Source organism: Myotis yumanensis, unplaced genomic scaffold, assembly GCF_028538775.1.
Source record: "Myotis yumanensis isolate MYYU_CA2020_CCGP unplaced genomic scaffold, mMyoYum1.0.hap1 SCAF_5, whole genome shotgun sequence".
Taxonomy (NCBI): Eukaryota; Metazoa; Chordata; class Mammalia; order Chiroptera; family Vespertilionidae; genus Myotis; species Myotis yumanensis.
The window spans coordinates 38,821,750-38,844,671 of NW_027223756.1; the positions used below are offsets into that span (position 1 = coordinate 38,821,750).

The following is a 22,922-nucleotide window of genomic DNA, read 5'->3' on the forward strand; positions in this document are numbered from 1 at the left end:
TTTGTTATAACATTTTCAAACACAAATCAAGGAAAGCCAAAACGACCGTGCAGTCCGAGTGAAAGTGGGAGGCTGGGCAGGGCCCTGGCAGCAGCTTTCAGTTCTTGGATCACACCGTCCGCTCTGGAAGCCGCCAGGCCCCCAGCCGCAGCCCCTCCCATCCCACCGAGCTCAGACCCGCTGCCCAGGCCCAATCCACCAGGATGGCATTTTTTCTTTCTTCTTACCTGTGGGGATGCTTGCCCTAGAAAATTTGGTTCTGTACAATTCAACAAAGATCTCTGCGGATGCCCAGCCCTGTGCTCGATTTAGGCGAAGGGAAAAGAATTACCACAGAAATCAAGTCAGAAGTCACAGCTTTACTATTATGATAGCTCACAGTACAGCTTGGCACCATCACTGCCCGATTTGACACTAGGAGTAACCTCTGTGGCCCGAATTATTGTTCATGCCTCACTGAGGGGACACAAGGCACACAAAAAAACACAAAACAAAACAAAAAACAGAACAACAACAACAAAAAACAACATGAAAAATTAGTCCCAAATCCCAAGTCTAGATTTAGGAAAGTGAAGCAATTGGCCCATAACCCCCAAACTAGCCTAGGCTTGAGTCCTGACAAGAATATGCAAAGTATTAACTTTTCTCTAGAAAACAAAACAAAACAAAACAAAAACCAATAAGCCTCTCTAAAAGCAAAACAAAGCAAATCCCAAATGTGTTAACCTTAGTGGAAAAAATGCACTATGACGGGCAGAAGGAGTACTTGAGTTTCAAACATGAAAATGTAATTTTTAAAGCACTGCTTGTCGGATGTGAAAAGGGCACCCTGGTCTTGAGCCCTTGAGGCCAAGCCTGAAATTTTCACAGAAGACGGGACTCCAGCCAAGTCCTGTATTGTCTCTGGCTGGAGCAGCCCAGCACCAAGACCCGGAGACAAAAAAAACACACAAAAACACAAAACATAACCAGGTTAGCTCCAGCTGCCTGCAAAGCCTCTATCCCTGCCTCCAGTCACCCTCATTTTCCAGATGGGCAACAGACAACAGATAGAATTAAGGCCAAGTTTTGGGGGAGCACGCGGATGTGTGGTCATGACGCCTTGGTGGAGGGGTGTGACAGCAGTGCTGCCTTTAAATGCATCCAACCTCCCCATCCTCACCGTACCTCTGGCCCACAAGGCCTCCAAAATCTTAACATGGTCAGGTCTGGACACCAGGCTCTCAGCCCCAATTCGGTTCCCCACCTGCCATGCACTCCTGCTCTATGCTGGAGCGACCTGCGAGCAGCCCCCATCCCCCAGAATGCCTCCCACTCCAACCTACCAAAGCTTCTCCAGGGCTCCCACTCGGCAGCAGCAAACACCACCCAGCCCTGGCCCGGTGCGCGGGTCCCTGGAGCACCGCAGCCACGTGGGGCCTCAGAAGCTGCCTGGGCATGTGGACAAGGGTGGCACCTCAGAACTCACCTTCTCCCCACTGTATCTGCAGATGCTATTATCGATTTCAAAATTTACCTGGAAAAAGAATCCAGCCTTCTAGTTTAAGCCAATTTGTTAGTGGAGCTCTCATCTGTTTTATCGATGCTGGTTAGACTAGAAGTCACACTAGTCCCCTCCCCCCTTTTTTAAACAAAAGCATTTAATGCTAAAAAAACAAAACAAAACACTACATGTAGCTTTTAACAATTGCTATCTGATCTAGGCCTCTGCCCTAAAGGGGCGGGGCGGGGGAGCGGGGGCGGGGGCGGGTGGCGGTTCTATCAAATACTGATAGGAAACACAATTACTTTTAAGCTACTCTTATGTTAAAATAAAAAGCTGACCAGGAAACTATTGATGAAAGGGTAAAAAAAATACCTTTCTGTTAATGCTACCAGAGGGATCATAAATTACTGGGATTGAATTTTTGTTCTGTCATGTATTCTAACTCCTTTTATGCATTCATCTTTCTGGATCAGATGGTGAATCTGCAAAGTTTTCTCTCCTAATCCTGTACCCTCCCCGCCTTCCAGGCCCCTAACTTTCTTTGCATTTGTAACAGTCCCTACTAAGAACACAGAGGGAAATGTTGAATTAGAAACCCAATCCCACAATCTTTATTTCCATGTGCTTTTTTTTTAATTTTAAGAAAATATTCTTTTGTGTTCAGGTTTGTAAGAAATGACTTAAAAGCTTCGACTTTTTATATTCAGTTATCTGGTAGTACCCCTTGCATCTGCAAACAATATGGTCCTGGTTTTACATATGCAAACAAGTCCTGGCTCCAAAAGTAAACAAAGGATGAGTTTCTGAGAAAAGACAAGGAGACTTGGGGAGCATTCCCTCCAGAGTGTGGAGGAGAAGGAAGAGGAGGGGGACTTGAAGTTTTGAGGGAAGAATGGCAAGAGCAGAGGGAAAATTAATCAGGGAAAATCATGATTTTTAAAATAGCATTACATGGTCAGATGATAAATTTATTAATGAGCTGTTGGAGTGCTAGTCTGGAACATTTCACCAGATTTTCTATCACATCGTCAAATGGTTACATTTTGATGAAATATGAATTAACATACAAAAAAAGATGTAATGATTTATTTCTGTAAAATGCTCCAAATAAAGCCACAAAGACATTCCGATCCTTTGACAGAAAATTACTACTTTAGGGAATATACCCTTAAGGAAATAAGTCAACAGAAGAAAAAAAAAAAAGATATTCATGAGGAAGTTGTGCCTCAAAACAGTGGAAGGGGCTGTGTGTCCCTTGATGAAACTGTCATATCTTCATGAAATAGCGTTATGAAGACTATGTAGCAACAAGGAACAGTGTTTATGGTACAATAAATAAAATGTCTACATCAGTGTAAAAATTCAGGCTTGGTGTGGCAGCAACTAGCAAATACCACTCGCTTTGGTGTTGGAATTATGGTAATTACTTCTTTAGAAGTTCTTTCTGTAGTTGTAATACCATCTTCTCAGTAAAAATAATAAAATAAATAAAATCTTGGAAGTAGAAGAAGAGCCTAAATGAAGCCCTGAAATCTCCCTATTGAGGACAATTTTTGAATGATGGACAGATGACTCTGATTCCTCAGGAAAATCCAATTCCAGTATCAATGCTGCTAATGTGCAACACAGACCTTAAAACAATGGTTGTAACTGCACTGCATATGTTCAGAAAGTTAAGTAGAGGCATCAGAAATATTAAATGGCCTCAACTGAAATTCTAGAGATGAAAACCATTATGGCTGAGATGCAAAGAACAACAACAAGGTATAGGGGATTAATGGGAGATTAGACATTGCAGAAGAAAAGATTAGTGAACTGGAAGTTAGCAATAGAAACTATCTAAAATGAACACACAGGGAAATAATTTTTTTCAAGAAGAAAGAATAAGCCCTAGCTTGGCTCAGTGGATAGAGCGTCAGCCTGTAGACTGAAAGGTTCTGGGTTCAGTTCCAGTCAAGGACATATGCCAGGGTTGTGTGCTCAATCCCCAGTGTGGGGCATGCAGGAGGCAGCCAATCAATGATTCTCTTTCATCATTGATGTTTCTATCTCTCCCTCTCCCTTCCTCTCTGCAATCAATTTAAAAAACAATTTTTTAAAGAAAGAATAACATCAGTGAACTTGGGATTTCAAGTGTCCTAATATACAGGTGATTACAGTCCCCAAAGAACAGAAAAATAATATTTAAAATAGTAATGGCCAAAATAATTTTCAAAACTTGAAAACTATTATAAACTCACAGATCCAAGAATCTCAATGAAACTCAAGCACAAAAACATGAAGAAAACTACCCCAAGGCATATCATAAATTAAACTGCCTAAAACCAGTGATAAAAGCAGGCAGAGAAAAAAGACATATGGGCAAATGAACTCTCATACATTGCTGGTGGGAATGTAAAATGATACAATGGCTTTGAACAACAGTTTTGCAGTTTCTTATAAAGTTAGTCATATGCCTATCAGATCACCAATCATTCCATTCCAAGGTATTTATACCCAAGAGAAATTAAAGCATATTCCATATGAAGACTTGTACATGAATGTTCATAGCAGCTTTGTTTGTAACAGCCAAAAAGTGGAAACAACTCAAATATTCATTAACAGGTGAATGGAAAAACAAATTGTGGAATATCTTCATAATAATACTTGATAATATAAAGAATGAACTAATGATATATGCAAAAGTGTCAAACAAAATTTCAATAATTATATTGAGTGAAGGAAATCAGACCTCTCTCCCCTCAAAAAAGAATGCATGATTCCATTCATATAAAAATTCTACAAAATGGAAACAAAGCAATTGTGACAGAAATCAGTACCATCCGGTGGCAGGCAGGGAGGGACGGAAGAGAGAGAATTCAAGGAGGCAGGAAGAGCCGAAACCGGTTTGGCTCAGTGGATAGAGCATCAGCCTGCGGACTGAAAGGTCCCAGGTTCAATTCCGGTCAAGGGCATGTGCCTTGGTTGCGGGCACATCCCCAGTGGGAGATGTGCAGGAGGCAGCTGATCGATGTTTCTCTCTCATCGATGTTTCTAACTCTCTATCTCTCTCCCTTCCTCTCTGTAAAAAATCAATAAAATATATTAAAAAAACAACAACAAACATTTCTTTAAAAAAAAAAAAGGAGGCAGGAAGAAACTTTTAAGGGTGATGAATGTGTTCACTACCTTGATTGTGGAGATGGTCTCACAGGTGTGTACATGTCAAGACATATCTAATTGTACATTTTAAATATGTGAATTAATTGTATGCCAAATATACCTAAGAAAGCCAAAATAACAAAAACCCCCAGTCACGGCTCCCACAGGCTTGGCCGGGGTTGTGGAGCTGGTGTCCTGGGCTCACCACACTACAAGCTTCAGGTTCCGCCTCAGTGCCAGGTAAACCTTGCTACAGTCAGGTGGGTAAGAGCATCTAGCCCTGCCCACGCATTTGGCAGGAGCTCAGACACTTTTCTCTAAGGAATGTGGGCTTAATCGGGGACTCCCACTGGCACACGGAGTCACTCTGTTCCAAACCACATTGGAAAACATTTCCCCAATGGTCCCTGCTCAGTCCCTCAATACCTTAGTGTGTTTTGAAAGGGTTGGTCTGCAAACAAAATGCAATTCTTCAGAAATCCTTAATTTGTGTTCCCACTCATTATTTTACAAACACACTTCACTTCCCATCGAACCTGCCTTCTGAGATTTTCTACCCTGCTCTGACAAGGAAATCCCACCATAGAAATGGATGGTTTCCATCATGGCTTTTGACCCATTGAGGAGAGGCCTCAGGCTGCTCCAGTATATGGCTTCCGAGCCTTCTCCACACCATGGCCAGTCTTCTCCAGAGGCCCAGCCACCATGTCTGGCCTGTTTAAATCCCAACACTGAGCCTGGCCGGCATGGCTCAGTGGTTGAGCATCAACCTATGATCCAGGAGGTCACAGTTCAATTCCAGGTCAGGGCATATGTCCAGGTTGCAGGCTTGATCACCAGTGGAGGGTGTGCAAGAGGCAGCTGATCAGTGATTCTCATCATTGATGTTTCACTCTCTCTCCCTTCCTCTTTGAAATCAATATATTTTAAAAAATAATAATAAATCCCAACACTGAGTTCCACCTGCTTCCCACTGACACTGCTGTCTCAGTCCTGTCCACAGTGTCTGGGGTTTCCCCTCATGTGTCAAGTCTGATTAGATGGTGTTAGGGGCTGAATCATGTCCTCCCTAAATTCACATGTTAGAGTCCTAACCCCAGTCCTTAAGAATGTGACTGTATTTGAAGATAGGGTCTTTAAGGTGGTAATTAAATAAAATGAGGTAGTTATTGATATCCAATGTGACTGGTATTCTTATAAGAAGAGATTAGGAGTCTGACATGCACAGAGGAAAGGCAATGAGTAGACACAGGGAGAAGACAGCCACCTGCCAGCCAAAAAGAGAGACCTCAGGAAAAACTAACTCTGCTGACACCTTGATCTCAGCCTTCTAGCCTCCAGAACTGTAAGGAAAGAAATTTGTGTTGTTTAAGCCATTCAGACTATGGTACTTCGTTAAGGCAGCCCTAGCAAACTGATTGAGGTGGGGTCTCCCAGACACCCTATCCACCTTCACTTACCCACTTCAGATTCCCCGCCTGCCCCAAGGGGAATACAGTGAGAGGAGGTGGAGAGGACCTGGAGGACTGGGATTCTGGGCTGAGTGAGGAGATTTCGCCTTATTGGCCTGGGAGGCATTGAGGCTTGATGAGCAAGGGGAGGGACACCAACTTGAGAATATGACCTGCCTGGGACATGGAGTGGCACGACTCAGACAGCCAAACAAGTAACTATTTCAAGAAGGGCCCCGCGAATGGGACTGAAATAAAGGACTAAAAGAAAGCCCATCAGCAGGTCCTGCAGACTGAGTGGTGAGGCATCTCTTTCCCGCTCAGCTCATGCAAGGCCAAGCCTATAAAGGGGGAGCCTCCTTGCAGGCGTGGGAAGGAGGAGGAGGAATTGTGCCTGGGGAAGACCCCGAGCACTGAATGCGAATAGTCCTGGCAGCCATCAGATTGCTAGGATTAGCAAAGTGCGGAGCAGGCAAGAAGGAAACTGGCAGCTCCTCCCGGGAAGAGTGCATCACGTCATTCTCAGAGAAATGAAGTGCAGCACCCTTTTTGCAGACGAGGAAGTGGAGGCTTGGAAAAGCCAAGTTATTGGAGGCAGGTCCAGACCCAAACCCAAGTCTTCTAACTCCAGAGCCCACAGCATGAGCTGTGCGGGCACAGTTGGGGAGGCTTTTAGGAGGACTTGGCAGGGACAAGTTCTGTGGTGAGGCGATGAGGTCAGGTCTCCCCGTCCCCGCTTCCTTCAATGGTTCCTGCGTGTGCACAAGCACACACCTACATGCCCCATAACTCCCCCCCACACATTCATATTCATAGACACACTCATGCACATATGTGCACATGTGTGCACTCACATGTGTGCATACTCTCACACAGATGCACTCACATGTGTGCACACACAATGTACTCACTTGGGTGTGTGCACATGCATGCTGACATGTATGCACACTTGATCTCACACGTATACACCCTAACACACACACTGTAGTCCCATTGCCATGTGAACTTATCCTTCATTTGCACCACCACCTGGGTCTGGAAACAAGATGCTGTAGATGATAACAGCCCATACATCACACAAAATGGCGAAGTTAAATAAATGGACAGACTTTGCTTTTTCTATGTGATGATCCTCTTCAGAGGCCCAAAGTTGAGTATATTTTATGTAAACTGTCTTCTAAAACACAAGAACACATTCTAATTGCTTTATGATTTGTTTCACAATTCAAAGTTGGAAGCGAATTCAGTTTTAGAAGTTGACATTACCCATTTGAAAGCACTTTTCCCTCACAAATTTTGTGGCTACATCAGAAATTAAAGTTTTCTCATTTACCAGTGTGAACTGAAACAGATGTGTGTGAGGCCTCTGGTTCACCAGGTTCCTCACAAGCATTTGGGGAAGTCTGTACCATATTGAGTAATCACAAAAATGGACAAACCTATTAATCAAAGTGAATTTACTAGGTGTTTGAAGCTCTTTCGCAATGAAAAAGCCATATACTAAGTTTCAAGAATAATTAGATTTTTAGCTCGGTCGTAAATGTGAAATTTTTTCCATTTAAATGGAAAACTTCCTTTTGCTTAAATGAAAGACAGAAAAAATGGGGTTATGAAGCTGATTTGATCTTTGCTTTTATTCAACAAGTCACATTTCCCCATCATTGACTTGGAGACAGGACATGTGTTCACACCTTTTTTACTTCTGCATGGCCTTCACAGGCTGGCAGAATCCCAGTGCTAAAAGGATCTTAAGGTCAGCCGTGTAACCACGGGGCTTCCTCTCCAATTAGACACAGACATTCCTTCTGGGCTCAGTCAAAGAAAGCATTCTAATCAGAGCAGCCATTTTCAGGATTTGTATGTGCTGAAGCACTTTGGACATATCAACGTGTTTAATCCCCAAAGAAACCTTAGGGCAAGGATGATAATCCCCATTTAACAGATGGGCAAACTAAAGTATGGAAAACGAGCCATCTACCCAAAGTCACACAGCTGGGAAATGGTACGAATGAGAGGTGACCCCAGGTCTGCTTAAAGCTGAAGTCTTGCCCTCCACCCTACGGGTCCTGCCACCTACTGACGACATCCACAGACAGAAAGAAGCTGCTGCTATTGCTTCCCTTTTGGGGGGCGGGGTGGGGGGAGTGGGCGGGGGCGGCATCTGGCAGGGCAACTGTAGAAAGGGAGGGGGACTAGGAATCAAGTTACCCAGATTCAGGCATATGCTGCCACCTGGGACCAGCCATTGTCCCACTCTGGGAAGGGAAGACCACCTCACGGGGGTGGGGGCTGGGCTGGGGCTGTTATGTAGCAGGGAAATGTATGTGAAGCCTTTTGCTCCGGACAGGCACAAGGGAGGGACCTCACCGTTCCCCCCTCTAATCCTCTAGGAGTGCACTGACGTGCCTTTCTTTAAAGCGACATCTGCAAACTTATTTTTTTCTCCCAATAGTTCGTGCTCACTCTAAAATATGTTTCCGGATATGATGAAGGGATGTCTTCTGAGTGCCTATGTCAACAATTAAAGATTAATCCTTATCCTACACATGGAGAAAATCGAACCGAGAGAGCTGGAGGTTGTGTGTGGCCTCCGGAGAACGTCCCCTAACTGAGTTACATTTGTTCACAGAATTGGAAGTCACAGCGGGGACCCAGCGCAGTGCACGGCACTGCCAAATGCTGCTCAGGAAAGGGTTCTGCACCAAACCAGCAAAGGAGCCTAATTCTGAGACATCTTCAGAGTTTTTCCAAATCTTATTTTAAGGCTTTGTTGGTTATCAATTGCTTTCGGCTTTAACAAATCCACCTGAAATAAAATTTCAACCAAAAGATGGACTGAATCTACTTTGCTCAGCATAGAGCTTGAAGCATAACTTCACAATGGCGTGACAGTTTCAGACTACGCCAGGAAGATAAACATGTATGTCACGGACAAGCTTAGATGTTCCAAAATCAAAACAAAAACACAAAATCCTAAAGATGTTCCTCTATGGACAGTTACTCTATGTCCCAAAGAATAACAGAAGAGACTTTGCCCACAAAACCATTGGCTGTCCCGTTATCTATGCCAACAGAAACATGGAGGTAGCCTAGATCAGCGGTTCTCAACCTCTGGGTCGTGACCCCTTTTGGGGGTCAAACAACCCTTTCACAGGGGTCGCCTAAGACCATCAGAAAACACATATATAATTACATATTGTTTTTGTGATTAATCACTATGCTTTAATTATGTTAAATTTGTAACAATGAAAATACATCCTGTATATCAGATATTTACATTATGATTCATAACAGAAGCAAAATTACAGTTATGAAGTAGCAACGAAAATAATTTTATGGTTGGGGGTCACCACAACATGAGGAACTATATTAAAGGGTCGCGGCATTAGGAAGGTTGAGAACCACTGGCCTAGATGCTGTGTTGATAGAGGATGCAGATCCCATCGATGGGATCCTCTGCAGTCATAAAACATGACCATACAGATTGTGCAGCACCTGCAGCAATGTTTTGTTTTGTTTTGTTTACTGATTCCAGAGAAAGAAAAGGAGAGGGAAAGAGAGAGAGAGAAGTATCCATTGGCTGCCTGCTGCATGCCCCCGACCCAGGCATGTGCCCTACCCAGAACTGAACGGCAACCTCCTGGTGCATGGGGATGATGCTCAACCAACTGAGTGGAGTCACATCGTCCGGGCCTGCAACAATGTTTTTGTTTGGTTTTGGTTTTGGTTTGTTAATCCTCATGAGAGGATATTTTTTTTCCATTGCTTTTCAGAGAGAGTGAAAGGGAGGGTGGGAGAAGAGAGAGAGAGAGAGAAACATTGATGTGAGATCTCACATCAATTGGTTGCCTCCCACACGCTCTCTGATGGGGGATGGGGAGCAAAGCTGCAGCCCAGGTACATGCCCTTGACCGGGAATCGAAGGTGCACTGGCTGATGCTATAACCACTGAACAACACTGGCCAGGGCTGAAGCAATTTTGTTGTTGTTAGGCTGAAATATATACAAGCAAGGGATAAATGGTGTATACTCTGCAGTAATAATTAGCTAAGTGTAATTCTGTCTATGGATAAGAATTGAAATGGATGCTGCCAAAAGTTAAATAGTCCTTGTTTTAGAGTGGTGAGATGATCAATAACCTAATTGTGTTAAATCAATATTACATCTTGGTTCTTTTTTTTTTTTTTTTTTTTTAAGGAGGATGGGGAAGGGTTGCTGAGTTGGCGTGCCATTTCCAACACTGGAACTAACATCCTCAATAAAGGAGGTGGTCATGTCTCAGGGGCAGCAGCGCTGGAGAGCTGGTGAGCGTGTCAAGGGGCAAAGAGAAAAGGGTCTACACCTGCCCTGCAAAGAGCAGGTTTGAAAGAACTCTCTCACCGGCACTGAGCAATGCCTCCTGGTGGGGTTAGAATTAGAGAAAGGAGAGAAGCCTGTAGACATGTGCTGAAGGAGAGGGTTCTCTGAAAGTGGAGGATTATATCATCACCAGGGTCCCTGGAAGGAAAAGACAGTGGGTCCCAGTGCTCAGAGCTCACCACCCTCTGCTGCCCTAGAGAGACCATCTAGCCTCCCTTCTCTACTCTGAACCACGACTCCTCCTGACAGCCTGAGCCGTGTTCTCACCTCACGTGTAGAGAACTGAGGCTCTGAGGGGCCCACGGCCAGCCCGGGGCCACACAGCAAGCAGGCAGCCGGTCGCTGCGGAAGACTGAATGATTGTGTCCCCACACATTCCTATATTGAAACCTAATCCCCAAGGTGACAGTGTTAGGAGGTGGGGAGTTTGGGATGAGTGCCCTTATTAAAGGGACCCCCTTCGGCCATGTGGGGACACGATGAGAAGATAGCCCTCTATGAACCAGGAAGCAGACTCTCACCACAGCATCTGCCTCCAGGACTGTGAGAAATAAATGTTTGTTTTTTAACAAACAACTGCGAGAAATAAATGTTTTGTTGTTTTCTTGCCACCCAGTTATAGCAGCCTGAATGGACTAAGACAGTGGCCTTCTGATTCCTTGCCCAAAATGTTTCCTCTTCCAAATTCAGGCCTCCCAAAGCCACCATGACACACAGCTTCAGGCAAGGCAGTGGCAACCCCCAAGCACTCGCATCTCTCTGTTCCAAGATGCCTGGACTCAGGGTGCCCTAAAGACTCCTCAACCAGGCCAGAGGATTGGGGCCTCCTTCCTCATGAGAACACTTCCCAGGAAGCCGATGAAAGTGGGCAGAGGAAGGTGGACCTGGGACCAGGTGGCCCTGACATGGGGCACGTCCACATTGCTGTAGGCTGGACACTTAACTCAAACAGAGGGTGGAGAGGACATGCCCATCCTTCCGTTTCCTCCCTTCTATGGCATCCTGTAAACCCGAGGGAGCCCAGGCCTGGCTCTGTGTGCCCCAAGCTTGTCACTGCCTCCATCTCAGACACATTTTTCCCTCTGGACAATAACCTCTGTCTTCCACATTTCATGAGGCTGTTGTGGGGAAGTTTTAAAATTTTTAAGTTATTCTGTAACTTATTAAGTTCACATTTTGTAAGTGCATTATATTCAGAGAGAAATACAGATTTCAATACTGCCTCAGATAAACCCAAATTTATCAGTCCTATATAATAAAAGCCTAATATGCAAATTGTCCCCTCAGGCGGTTGTTCGACCTGGAGTTCAATCATTTGCATGACATGCACTGACCACCGGGGGCAGCACGGAACATGGCGGGTTTCGGCAACAAGGCGCTGGCAGTGGGCATCAGTGAAGGCTCTGCTGGCTCCAATGAGCCCCAAGACAGTGGGACTGTGGTGGGATGGTGGAGCAGGTGAGCGGGCAGCACCAGGCCAAGGCAGGTGAGAGTGGGGACCTGATCACCCCACAGAGGGTGACCAGTGGTGGTGGGGGGCGGAGTTGCTGCCCAGCTCCCAGGCACTGAGGGAGCAGGGTGGGGGGTGTGCCCCACCCCCACCCCGACCAATTGTCCCGCAGATGGTGACCAGCGGCAGAGGCCCCCCCCCGCCCCCCCCCAGAATTATTTTCTTTTCAGTGGGCACGAATCCGTGCACCGGGCCACTAGTATATACATATATATCTACAGAACAAAAACTGACAACTTACTGCCTGTCTCATTAGATCAAAAAACCTTTACCTGGATTTCAAGACATCAGGTAGGAATTCCTCCAGAATGTGGCTCCAACTTGTTGCCCAAGCCCCTCTCTCATTATTCCTTGGATGGTCATCTACCAGCCCCATGTCCTCTCCTCCTTCTAATAACAGCACTCCAAGTTGTCCTCTAGGACCATTCTCCACTCCCAGTCCTTTCAGCACTAGTAAGGTTCACACGTGACACAGGAACCCCGCTCGCAAGCCTGGCAGATCAGAGGCTGCCCCCCTGTCCTCAGTGGCCAGTACAGGTCATCCATATAGAACCTCAGAGTGAATCACGGGGCTTCTGCCAGGGCTGTTGGGAAAGAGAAACTCTAGCTGCTGGCAGCTACCCTGCCACTTCCTGGGAGAGTAAGGGCATCTTGAGAAATATGGAGCCAGTACAGAGAAACACAAAGTCAAGGTGCCTCTAGCTGTGCCTGAGCAGCATTTCCCTGGACCTTCTCAGCTACTCAAGCTAATACATTCCCTTTTAATTTAAGCCAGTCTGAGTTAGGGTTCTGTCACATTGCTATTTGAAAGAATGAGGACTCAAAGGCATCTGGAGAGGCTGACTCTCATGAGATGATACTAGTGAGGGTAAAAGGGACATTCTGCTCTGGGGACCATGACCCTAACTGTACATGCACTGGCGGGGGACTTGGAGGCCATGGTGAGATATGGCCACTGAGAAAGCCAAGGGGCCTATGGCTGATGGGGGTGCAGAGAGGAGCGGGAGCAAAGCTGCCTGTGCACACCTAATGTGTATAGGGCCCCATACATGGTTTCAGGTGTACTGATCCCCTTGGTCCTCAGAGTGACTGGGCCAGTTGTCTCCAGTCTGAGCAGCCTCTTCCACTTGCTGCAGTGTGATGAATAAGTATTACCATCCCCCTGGCTGATGTGGGGGAAGGTGGAAAGCAGGGCCTTAGAGTGCTATTCCCAGCGTGGAGGCCACTCTAGCTAGTCACTATGGGATCAGAACAGCATCTGCTTAAGGGTTAAAGACCATAAACTGCAGAGCATGAGATTGGACCAGAGAGAATCCCAAGCACAGCAACCTTGCCTTTGACTATGGCTGGAGGCAGAGTTGGAGAGTGGACCCTGAGGGGAACAGAAATTGTTTGGCTGAAGAGTGTTCCCAGAGCATGGAGCTTGGGAAACACTGCAGTGGAAGGGGGTTTGGTTATGAAAATGGTGGCAGGTCAATGGATACTGCTCTGTCCTCCTCTGGGGTAATAACACTTTATGGCATTAACCGAACACCTAGCCATTCTCAGTCTTCATTCCTCGAAAAGCCACAACATGCCCAGCCTCAGGGGATGAATCAAGATTGGCCAACTCCATCACCCTTGCCAGTGACAGGATAATGGTGATCATGGGCCCTGGCTCTGGCTATAAGGGAAGTCTGCTGGCTATGAGGAAAGTCTGCCAAGAGGCGCTGGGAATCTCCCCCATGACTCAAATGCAAGAGAAAGCCTATCAAGAAGATGACTCTTTTTCCTGCCTCCTTCCCTTCTACCTTGGCTACTCTTGTGTGAAGACTCATGCTTAGAATTGCAGCACCCATCGTGGTCAGGTGACTAAACTAACCCAAACTCTTCTGAATGACTTCCAGGCTTCTCTGGTTATGCAAACTAATTCCATGATTGTATTGCTTAAGGGACCACATTCAGGTATTGTTACTCATCATCAAAAGCACACTTACTGACGAACACTTTCTTCCATGTTATCTTCTTTGCTTGTCACTACCCAGGCTGTTGTGACCAGCATACTGGGAAGAGGAAGTTGAGACTTAGGAAATTGAAGAGGTTAGATGACAGAGTAAATAAAATGGTGGGACTGAAACCCTTCTCTGCCTGCCAGTATACATTCATTCAGTTCAGGTTCTCCAGCTTCAGGAGCAATGCCACGCATCTTCAAAGCCAATATGTAGGATTTGAAGATGGTGGTGTTGGTAAACATCTGTACTTGCCACCTCCCACAACCACATCAAAATTACAAGTAAAATATAGAGCAACCATCATCCAGAACCACTGGAAGCTGGTTGAATGGAAGTCCCACAACCAGAGAAGTAAAGAAGAAAGCACACAGAGACTGATAGGAGGTGCGGAGACGCGGAACGGGCTGGTCTGGCACCTATGTGTGCTGCTTTTTCAATCGGGAAGGAGATTGTCTCTGCGGAGGCCTCCTAGAGGAGCAGGGTGTCCCAACCCCACACCAAACCCCCATCCCAGGATCCTAGAGCTGGGAAAAGAAGTCCCAATGGGCAGTAAGAACTATGGGCTTGAAAAACCCCTGCGGATTGGGGCTCCGGGACACAGAGGCTGTTGGAGACCCAGCTATTACTCTTTTTTATTTATTTTTTTTAATTAAATCTTTATTGTTCAGATTACATTTGTTCCTCTTTTTTCCCCCCCATAACTCCCCTCCTCCCAGTTCCCACCCCACCCTCCGCCCTCACTCCCCACCCACTGTCCTCATCCATAGGTGCACGATTTTTGTCCAGTCTCTTCCCGCATCTCCCACTCCCCTCCCCCCGCCAAGAATAGTCAGTCCATTCCCTTTCTATGTCCCTGATTCTATTATAATCACCAGTTCATTCTGTACATCAGATTATTTATTCACTTGATTCTTAGATTCACTTGTTGATAGATGCATGTTTGTTGTTCATAATTTGTATCTTTACCTTTTTCTTCTTCTTCCTCTTCTTAAAGGATACCTTTCAGCATTTCATATAATACTGGTTTAGTGGTGATGAACTCCTTTAGCTTTTCCTTATCTGTGAAGCTCTTTATCTGACCTTCAATTCTGAATGATAGCTTTGCTGGATAAAGTAATCTTGGTTGTAGGTTCTTGGTATTCATCACTTTGAATATTTCTTGCCATTCCCTTCTGGCCTGCAAAGTTTCTGTTGAGAAATCAACTGACAGTCGTATGGGTATTCCCTGGTAGGTAATTGAGTCTCTTTCTCTTGCTGCTTTTAAGATTCTCTCTTTGTCTTTTGCTCTTGGCATTTTAATGATGATGTGTCTTGGTGTGGTCCTCTCTGGATTCCTTTTGTTTGGGGTTCTCTGCGCTTCTTGGACCTGTAAGTCCATTTCTTTCACCAGGTGGGGGAAGTTTTCTGTCATGATTTCTTCAAATAGGTTTTCAATATCTGGCTGTCTCTCATCTTCTGGTACCCCTATAATTCTGATGTTGGTACGTTTGAAGCTGTCCCAGAGGCTCCTTACACTATCTTCGTATTTTTGGATTCTTTTTTCATTTTGCTTTTCCGGTTGGGTATTTTTTGCTTCTTCGCATTTCAAATCTTTGACTTGATTCTTGTGCTCCTCTGGTCTGCTGTTGGGTGTCTGTATAATATTCTTTATTTCAGTCAGTGCATGCTTAATTTCTAGTTGGTTCTTTATCACAACATCGAGGGTCTCATTAGATTTCTTGAGGCTCTCATCAAGTTTATCGGCAGTTTCTAGCAAATTATTGAAAGCCCTCGAAAGTGCGTTTTTTAGCTCTATATCCTCCATTTCTGTCATTTTTTTTGTCTCCGCATTTTTTATGCTTTCTTGGTGCACCCCCTTGTGGTCTTTGTGCGCAGTCTTATTGTAGTTAAGCCTTAATTGTTGTCGGCAATACTAGGGGTGAATTGACCTCCAGGCTAACTAGCTATGAGAGTCAGCTGTGTCTGCAGTGGGAGAGCTTCTGTGCTGAATCTCTAGGGCGGTGCTAATCTAGCCTTTGCCTGAGGCTATCCAGCAAATGCCTCTGTGCAGGGCTTGGGTGGGGCGGGTGCCAGGGGATCTACAGGGCGGGCAGAGCGAGCAGTTATGGCTGCCCTCAGTTCCGTCCCCAGTGGCTCTGCAACTGCAGCAAACCTCAGAGAGAAAGCTGCCTTCCCACTTCTCCCGTTTGAGTCTGGGTCCCTAGAGACTCGCCCGGATCTGGAGCTCAGAGTCTGAAACTCCCTCTCGATTGAAAACAACAACCGCGCCCTCCGCCGCCGGCCCGCTCCACATGCACTCCGCACCTTAGTATTTCACCTCCTCACTGCACCTCCTCTGAGTCTCGGTATGGATTTCTCTTTCCTTGTAGTTGTAGAATCTCTCCTCAGCCAGCCTTCCTGTGGTTCTGGGTGATGTCCGTTCCATCTTTTAGTTGTATTTTTGAAGTGGTTGTTGGAGGCAGCAAACTCCGGCGTTAACCTATGCCGCCATCTTGGTTCTTGTGCCCCCAGCTATTACTCTTAAAAGGCCGGCACCATGAACTGAACTTACAAGGTCCCGCTTCCTCTGAGCCCCTGCACCAGAGTGAGGCTCTGGGGAACACAGACACATACAAGGAGTAATTGGATTGTCAGGCATCGGGGCAGGAACTCAGGAGCGGCTTTCTCCCAGATGGAGGTGCTCTCAGGGATCATTGTTCCTGTGCTGGGGCCTCCCCAGTGGCAGGACTGACTGGCAGCCATTTCTGTTCGCTCCATCCTAGTGATTCCCTAATACTCTGCCTCATCCAATTTACAAACCCACCCAAGCTGTGTGCAGCAGCTTTTGCATATGAATGGCCTGTCCTAGTTCAGGCTAACATCTCTCAAATAAGCTGCAGCTGGGTCAGGGAGCCCCAAACCTATCAATAAAAGGCCCAAGACCCAGCACCAGCACCAGCCTGCCTTGCTTCATAGCTGGGCCTCACCTGGGCACTTCCAAACCTGATAAAGAGGAGGAATCTGCAGATCTCCCTGTAGCTCCTGCTAGGTGGCCCCAGGAAGAGGCTGACTTTGCAGCTCTATGGAGACCCAAGAGCCAGTGTACCCAGTGGTCAGTATCAGATCATACCAGATTACAATTCTACACAACCATAAGTGACACAGCCAAGGGGCAGACTCAGTGAGCACTAAAGCCCCACTGAAGCAAGTCCTACTCCATAGGGGTGTCTCCTGCACAGCAGCTTTCCCACTGTAGTTGCAGCTGGTCCTCACAGTCAATTGGCCTGGAGCTCAATTCCTCCCAGTGATACCAACAGTAATCAAGTCTCAACTACAACAAGATTGTGCTCACAGCCCACAAAGGGGTGCACCTGGAGCTCCCAGCTCAGGTGACTGGGGAGGCTGAGCCATGGGTCCTATAGAACACCTATTACACAAGGCCACTCTATCAACTCAAGGAGACACAGTAGCTCTACTACATAGAAACAAACACAAGGAAGCAGCCAAAATGCAGAGACAAAGAAACATGTCACAAATGAAAGAAATGGAAGAAAGCAAACTACTGGATATAGAGTTCAAAAAAACCAGTTATAAGTTTACTCAAGAATCTTCTAGAAACCTCCAAAAAAATGGAAAAGGACCAGTCAGAAATTAAGCATACACTGACTGAAATAAAGAATAATATACAGGGATTCAACAGTAGAGTAGAAGATTCTGAGAATCAAATCAACGATTTGCAATATGAAGAAGCAAAAAACACCCAACCAGAAGAGCAAAATGAAAAAAAGAAACCAAAAATATGAAGATAGTGTAAGGAGCCTCTGGGACAACTTCAAGCATACCAACACTCGCATTATGGGGGTGCCAAAAGAAGAGAAAGAGCAAGATATTGAAAACCTATTTGAAGAAATAATGACAGAAAACTTCCCCTACCTGGTGGAAGAAATAGACTTACAAATCCAGGAAGCACAGAGAGTCCCAAACAAGAGGAACCTAAGGGGACCACACTAATACACATCATAAGTAAAATGCCATGGGCTAAAGACAAAGAGAGAATCTTAAAAGCAACAAGAGAAAAGCAGTTAGTTACCTACAAGGGAATGCCCATACAACTGTCAGTTGATTTCTCAACAGAAATTATGCAGGCAAGAAGGGAGTGGCAAGAAATATTCAAAGTGAGGAATAGCAAGGACCTACAACCAAGATTACTCTACCCAGCAAAGCTATTATTTAGAATTGAAGGTCAGATAAGAGCCTCACAGACAAGAAAAGGCTAAAGGAGTTCATCATCACCAAACCAGAATTATATGAAATGTTGAAGGGTATTCTTTAAGAAGTAGAAGAAAAAGATAAAAAATATGAACAACAAAATGGCAACAAATACATACCTATCAACAATTGAATCTAGAAGCAAGATGGCGGCGATATAGGCAGACGCGTCCCAGGTCTTGTCCCGGAGCAAACGGAGTAAGCAGCTGAAACTAATAACACCCACCCCGAATTGGCAAATTTACTCAGCTGGTGAGACGGCTTGCAGCCTGGAAGGGCAGACCTCCCCTGGAAAGGTTAAAAACCAGGGATCTGGGCAGGAAAGTTTGCCAGACCTGAGCCCAGAGGGTCGGAGGGAGACCGCATGGCAGACAGCCGCGTCTCTTGGGACAGACACAGACCCTGACCAGGGTAAGGAGTTCCGCGGGTTTGCTGGCGCCAGGAGATTTGAGATTTGGATTTTGTGATTGCGGAGAACTGAGACTAAAGGGGGCATCCTGAGGAACTGATCAGACCGTGCAGTGCCCATAAGAGAGGAGCGTTTCCCAGACCATGCAGTGCTGGTAAGAGGAGCGTTTCCCAGACCGGTAAGAGGAGCGTTTCCGCGGCCGGCCGGCGTTTGTCTGTTTCTTTGTTTTCACTGAACCCTGCTCATAGGACAGTTCGGATACAGACACTCACCTGTGCTGAAGAGAGGGTGAAGGTGCAGACGAGGGGAATCTGGGGAGAGGCTGAGGAAAGAGGGGGAGCCGGAGGAGGTGGCAGCGAATTGAGTGCTGAGACCCCCCTGGGCCCAGGACTGGGGCAGCCATTCCTCCAGAGGGTGGAATTCCTCCCCCCAGCCCCCCAGGCAAGGAGCACAGCCACACCCAGATTCCACCCTGTATGAGATAAAGGACTAAAACAAGCTGATTAGTCCCTGGGAGTTACCAGGGTCTGGCCTATAGAGGGATTTTCAGTCCCACCAACAACACAGAGCAGGGTAAGGATTAAAAAAGGATAGAGAAGCTGTATAGCCTCAGAGGCCAACCCAAAAACACTGCCACCCAGAGGTTGAGCCACAAACTGACTCTTAGGGGAATACAAATTAAGGCAGACTGGATCACAAATACGGCCTGCTTTAAAATCAGGACTGTGATTTACAACACGGAGGAACAGTGTAATGCAGGCAACACTCTCCTAAATACCTGGCAGGACCAAGGCGAACCAGGCTGAAGAGTAGAAGAACCGAAAGACCATCACTACTGCAAATTTTTTCTTTTTCTTTTTCTTTTTAATTTTTTCACCTTTTTACTAAGAAACCAATTTTTTTTTCTCTTTTTCTTCTTTTTCCATCACCTGATTTTACCCTTTCAATTACCACATTTTTATTTTTAACCAGTATTATTACTCCTACCATTTTACCATTTTTTAAAGTGCCATTTTATTTTCTCTTTATTTTCTTTTGGGATTAGTGTTCTCCATTCTATTTTCATCGTTCCTTTAGCATTAATTTTCCCTATCTCAATTCCACCTCTTTGCTAAAACCCTCTTCCTTACTTTTCCCCTTTTGGTGTCCTGTTTCTCTTACCCTATTCCTGCTCCAGACCTTCCCAATTCCCTCTTTTTACCCCCTGTCTAATTCCACCCTACTTATATATCCTATTTCCAATCTACTGCTCTAAATCCTTATACACCTATTCTTTATCCTTCTTCACTTTCCAACCATTTTTTTTTCTCTCTTATCTTTCTATTGTTTTCTTGATTGTTGAATATATTGGGCTTTTTTTTTTTTTTTTTTTTTTTTTTTTTTTTTTTTTAAATTTGTTTGTTTGTTTTGTTTTGTGTTTTTTCTTCTTTTTTAGGACTGGTTGTGAGGTTGTTTTTCTTTTTCTTTTTCTTTTTCCTTTTTTTTTCTGCTGGTTTTTCCCTTCCCTCCCCCACCCCACCCCAGCTATTTTTGTGCTTCTGTTTTCCCTTACCCCTCTGGATATTATTGGTGGTTTGTAGTTTGCATTCATCTCCAGGGATCTGTTGCTGGAATTTGTTGAGATTAGTGGCAGTTCTATTGGAGTTTGCTCCTCATACGGGGAGTCTCTTCCCCACTTCTACTTCATTCTCTTTTTTCGCTCTCTTTTTTCCCCCCTCTTTTTTCCCAATTCTATTTTTGCACTCCTTTTTTGTTTGTTTTTTTCTTATTTTTCTTTTCTGTTCCCTCTTTTATCTTCTTCTCTTCTTTCTCCCTTATCCCCTAATTCTCTTAATTCGGTTGGTCACCTTTATTTGGAGTTATTAATATTGTGAATATACTTGTGTTCAGTGCCTGGTACGTTGTGCCTTGCTCTGTTGTATTTTGTGCCTTTAAATCAACGCAGCAGATCCAAGCAACAGCAGCCCCCTGATCACCGCAGCCTCCTGATCACCACAGCCTCCTGATCACCACACCCTCTGTCTGTGGAACAGCAACTGTACGTGAAGCCTCCCCCCACCAGCCAGAAGAGCCAACACAGCTGTGAACAACACCCACCAGAGGAGCTGCTGCCAACTGGAAAGCAGCTGCTACCGCAACCGTCTGAGCAGCAACCACAACCCAAGGAGCCCCTGCCACCCAGGGAGCAGCCACTGAACACCTCAACATCTACATATGTCAGCGAGATCAAACATGGGTAGGCAAAGAAACCCCCAAAGGAAAGAAAAGGAGGACTCGCCAGAAAAGCAGCTAAGTGAGACAGAGATATGCAACATGACGGAAAAAGAATTCAGAATAAGGTTCCTAGAGTACATGCACCACATGTTCAAGAAGCAAGAAGAAACAGATGAAAAACTCAACTACTTATGCAAGAAGCTAGAAGAAACAGATGAAAAAATCAACAACTTAAGTAAGTCCCAAGAAGAAATGAAGAGTGACATAGCTTCAATAAAAAACTCCATTGAAAGTATCAACAGTAGACTGGGAGAAGCGGAGGACCGAATTAGTGAATTAGAAGACAAGGAAGCAAAACACACTCAAACTGTACGGCAAATGGAGAAAAAAATTAAAAGACAGGAGGAGAGCCTAAGGGAGCTTTGGGACAACATGAAACGAAACAACATACGAATAATAGGGGTGCCAGAACAACAGAAAGATGAACATGGATTAGAAAACCTATTCGAAGAAATAATATCAGAAAACTTCCCTGAGGTGGGGAAGAAAAAAGTCACACAAGCCCAGAGAGTCCCAAACAAGGTGAACCCGAAAAGACCCACACCAAGACACATCATAATTACCATGGCAAATGTTCAGGATAAAGAGAGAATCTTACAGGCTGCAAGAGAGAGACGGAAAGTAACATACAAGGGATCTCCCATTAGATTATCAAATGATTTCTCAACAGAAACACATCAGGCCAGAAAAGAATGGACGGAAATCTACAAAGTGATGCAAAGCAAAGGACTGAATCCAAGAATACTCTATCCAGCAAGGCTATCATTCAAAATTGAAGGGGAAATAAGAAGCTTCACAGACAAAAAAGGGCTAAGGGAGTTTATCACCACCAAGCCAGCCATGCAAGAAATGCTAAAGGGACTGGTGTAAAAAGAAGAAATATCAAGCTCAGAAAGAAAACAGCCACACACACACACACAAAAAGAAATGGCTACAAACAAATACCTTTCAATAATAACTTTAAATGTAAATGGACTAAATGCTCCAACCAAAAGACATCGAGTGGCTGAATGGATAAAAAAACATGACCCATACATCTGCTGTCTACAAGAGACCCACCTCATTAGAAGGGACTCACACAGACTGAAAGTGAAGGGATGGAAAAATATCTTTCACGCAAATGGAAAGGAAAAGAAAGCTGGGGTAGCAATACTTATATCTGACAAAGTACATCTCAAAGTGAAGGCCATAACCAGAGATAAGGAAGGCCACTTCATAATACTAAAGGGATCAATACAACAAGAAGATATAACCCTGGTAAACATATATGCACCCAATGCAGGAGCACCCACATACATAAGAAAACTTCTGGAAGATATCAGGGGAGAGATCGACAACAATACAATCATAGTAGGGGACTTTAATACACCACTGACATCACTGGATAAATCCGCTAGACAAAAACTCAGCAAAGAAACAGCAATCCTAAATGACTCACTAGATCAGATGGACTTAATTGACATCTTCAGAACACTTCACCCCACAGCTGCGGAATATACATTCCTCTCAGGTGCTCATGGGACATATTCAAAAATAGACCACATATTGGGTCACAAGCAAAGTCTCCACAAATTCAAGAAGATTGAAATCATAAAAAGCTTCTTCACAGACCACGATGGCATAATGTTAGAAATAAACTACAATAAAAACAACCCAAAATACTCAAACACTTGGAAGCTGAATAGCATGTTATTAAATATTGATTGGGTTACCGATGACATCAAAGAAGAAATTAAAAACATCCTGGACACTAATGACAATGAAAACACAACAATCCAAAACCTCTGGGACACAATGAAAGCAGTCCTGAGAGGGAAGTTTATAGCTCTACAGGCCTATCTCAAAAAACAAGAAAAAATGGTAGTCAATCATCTAACTCTACAACTCAAAGAATTAGAAAGAGAGCAACAAGAAAACCCCAGAGTGAGCAGAAGGAAGGAGATAATAAAGATTAGAGCAGAAATCAATGAAATAGAGACCAAAAAAACAATACAGAAAATCAATGAAACCAAGAGCTGGTTCTTTGAAAGGATAAACAAGATTGACAAACCCC

At 44.9% G+C, this 22,922-nt stretch overlaps 1 protein-coding gene across 1 annotated transcript in view; it reads right to left on the bottom strand.

Moving 5' to 3' along the window:
* COL23A1 (collagen type XXIII alpha 1 chain) overlaps positions 1-22,922 on the bottom strand; it is a 267,654-nt gene that overhangs the window by 237,370 nt on the left and 7,362 nt on the right. The gene's annotated exons all lie outside the window — the stretch shown is intronic.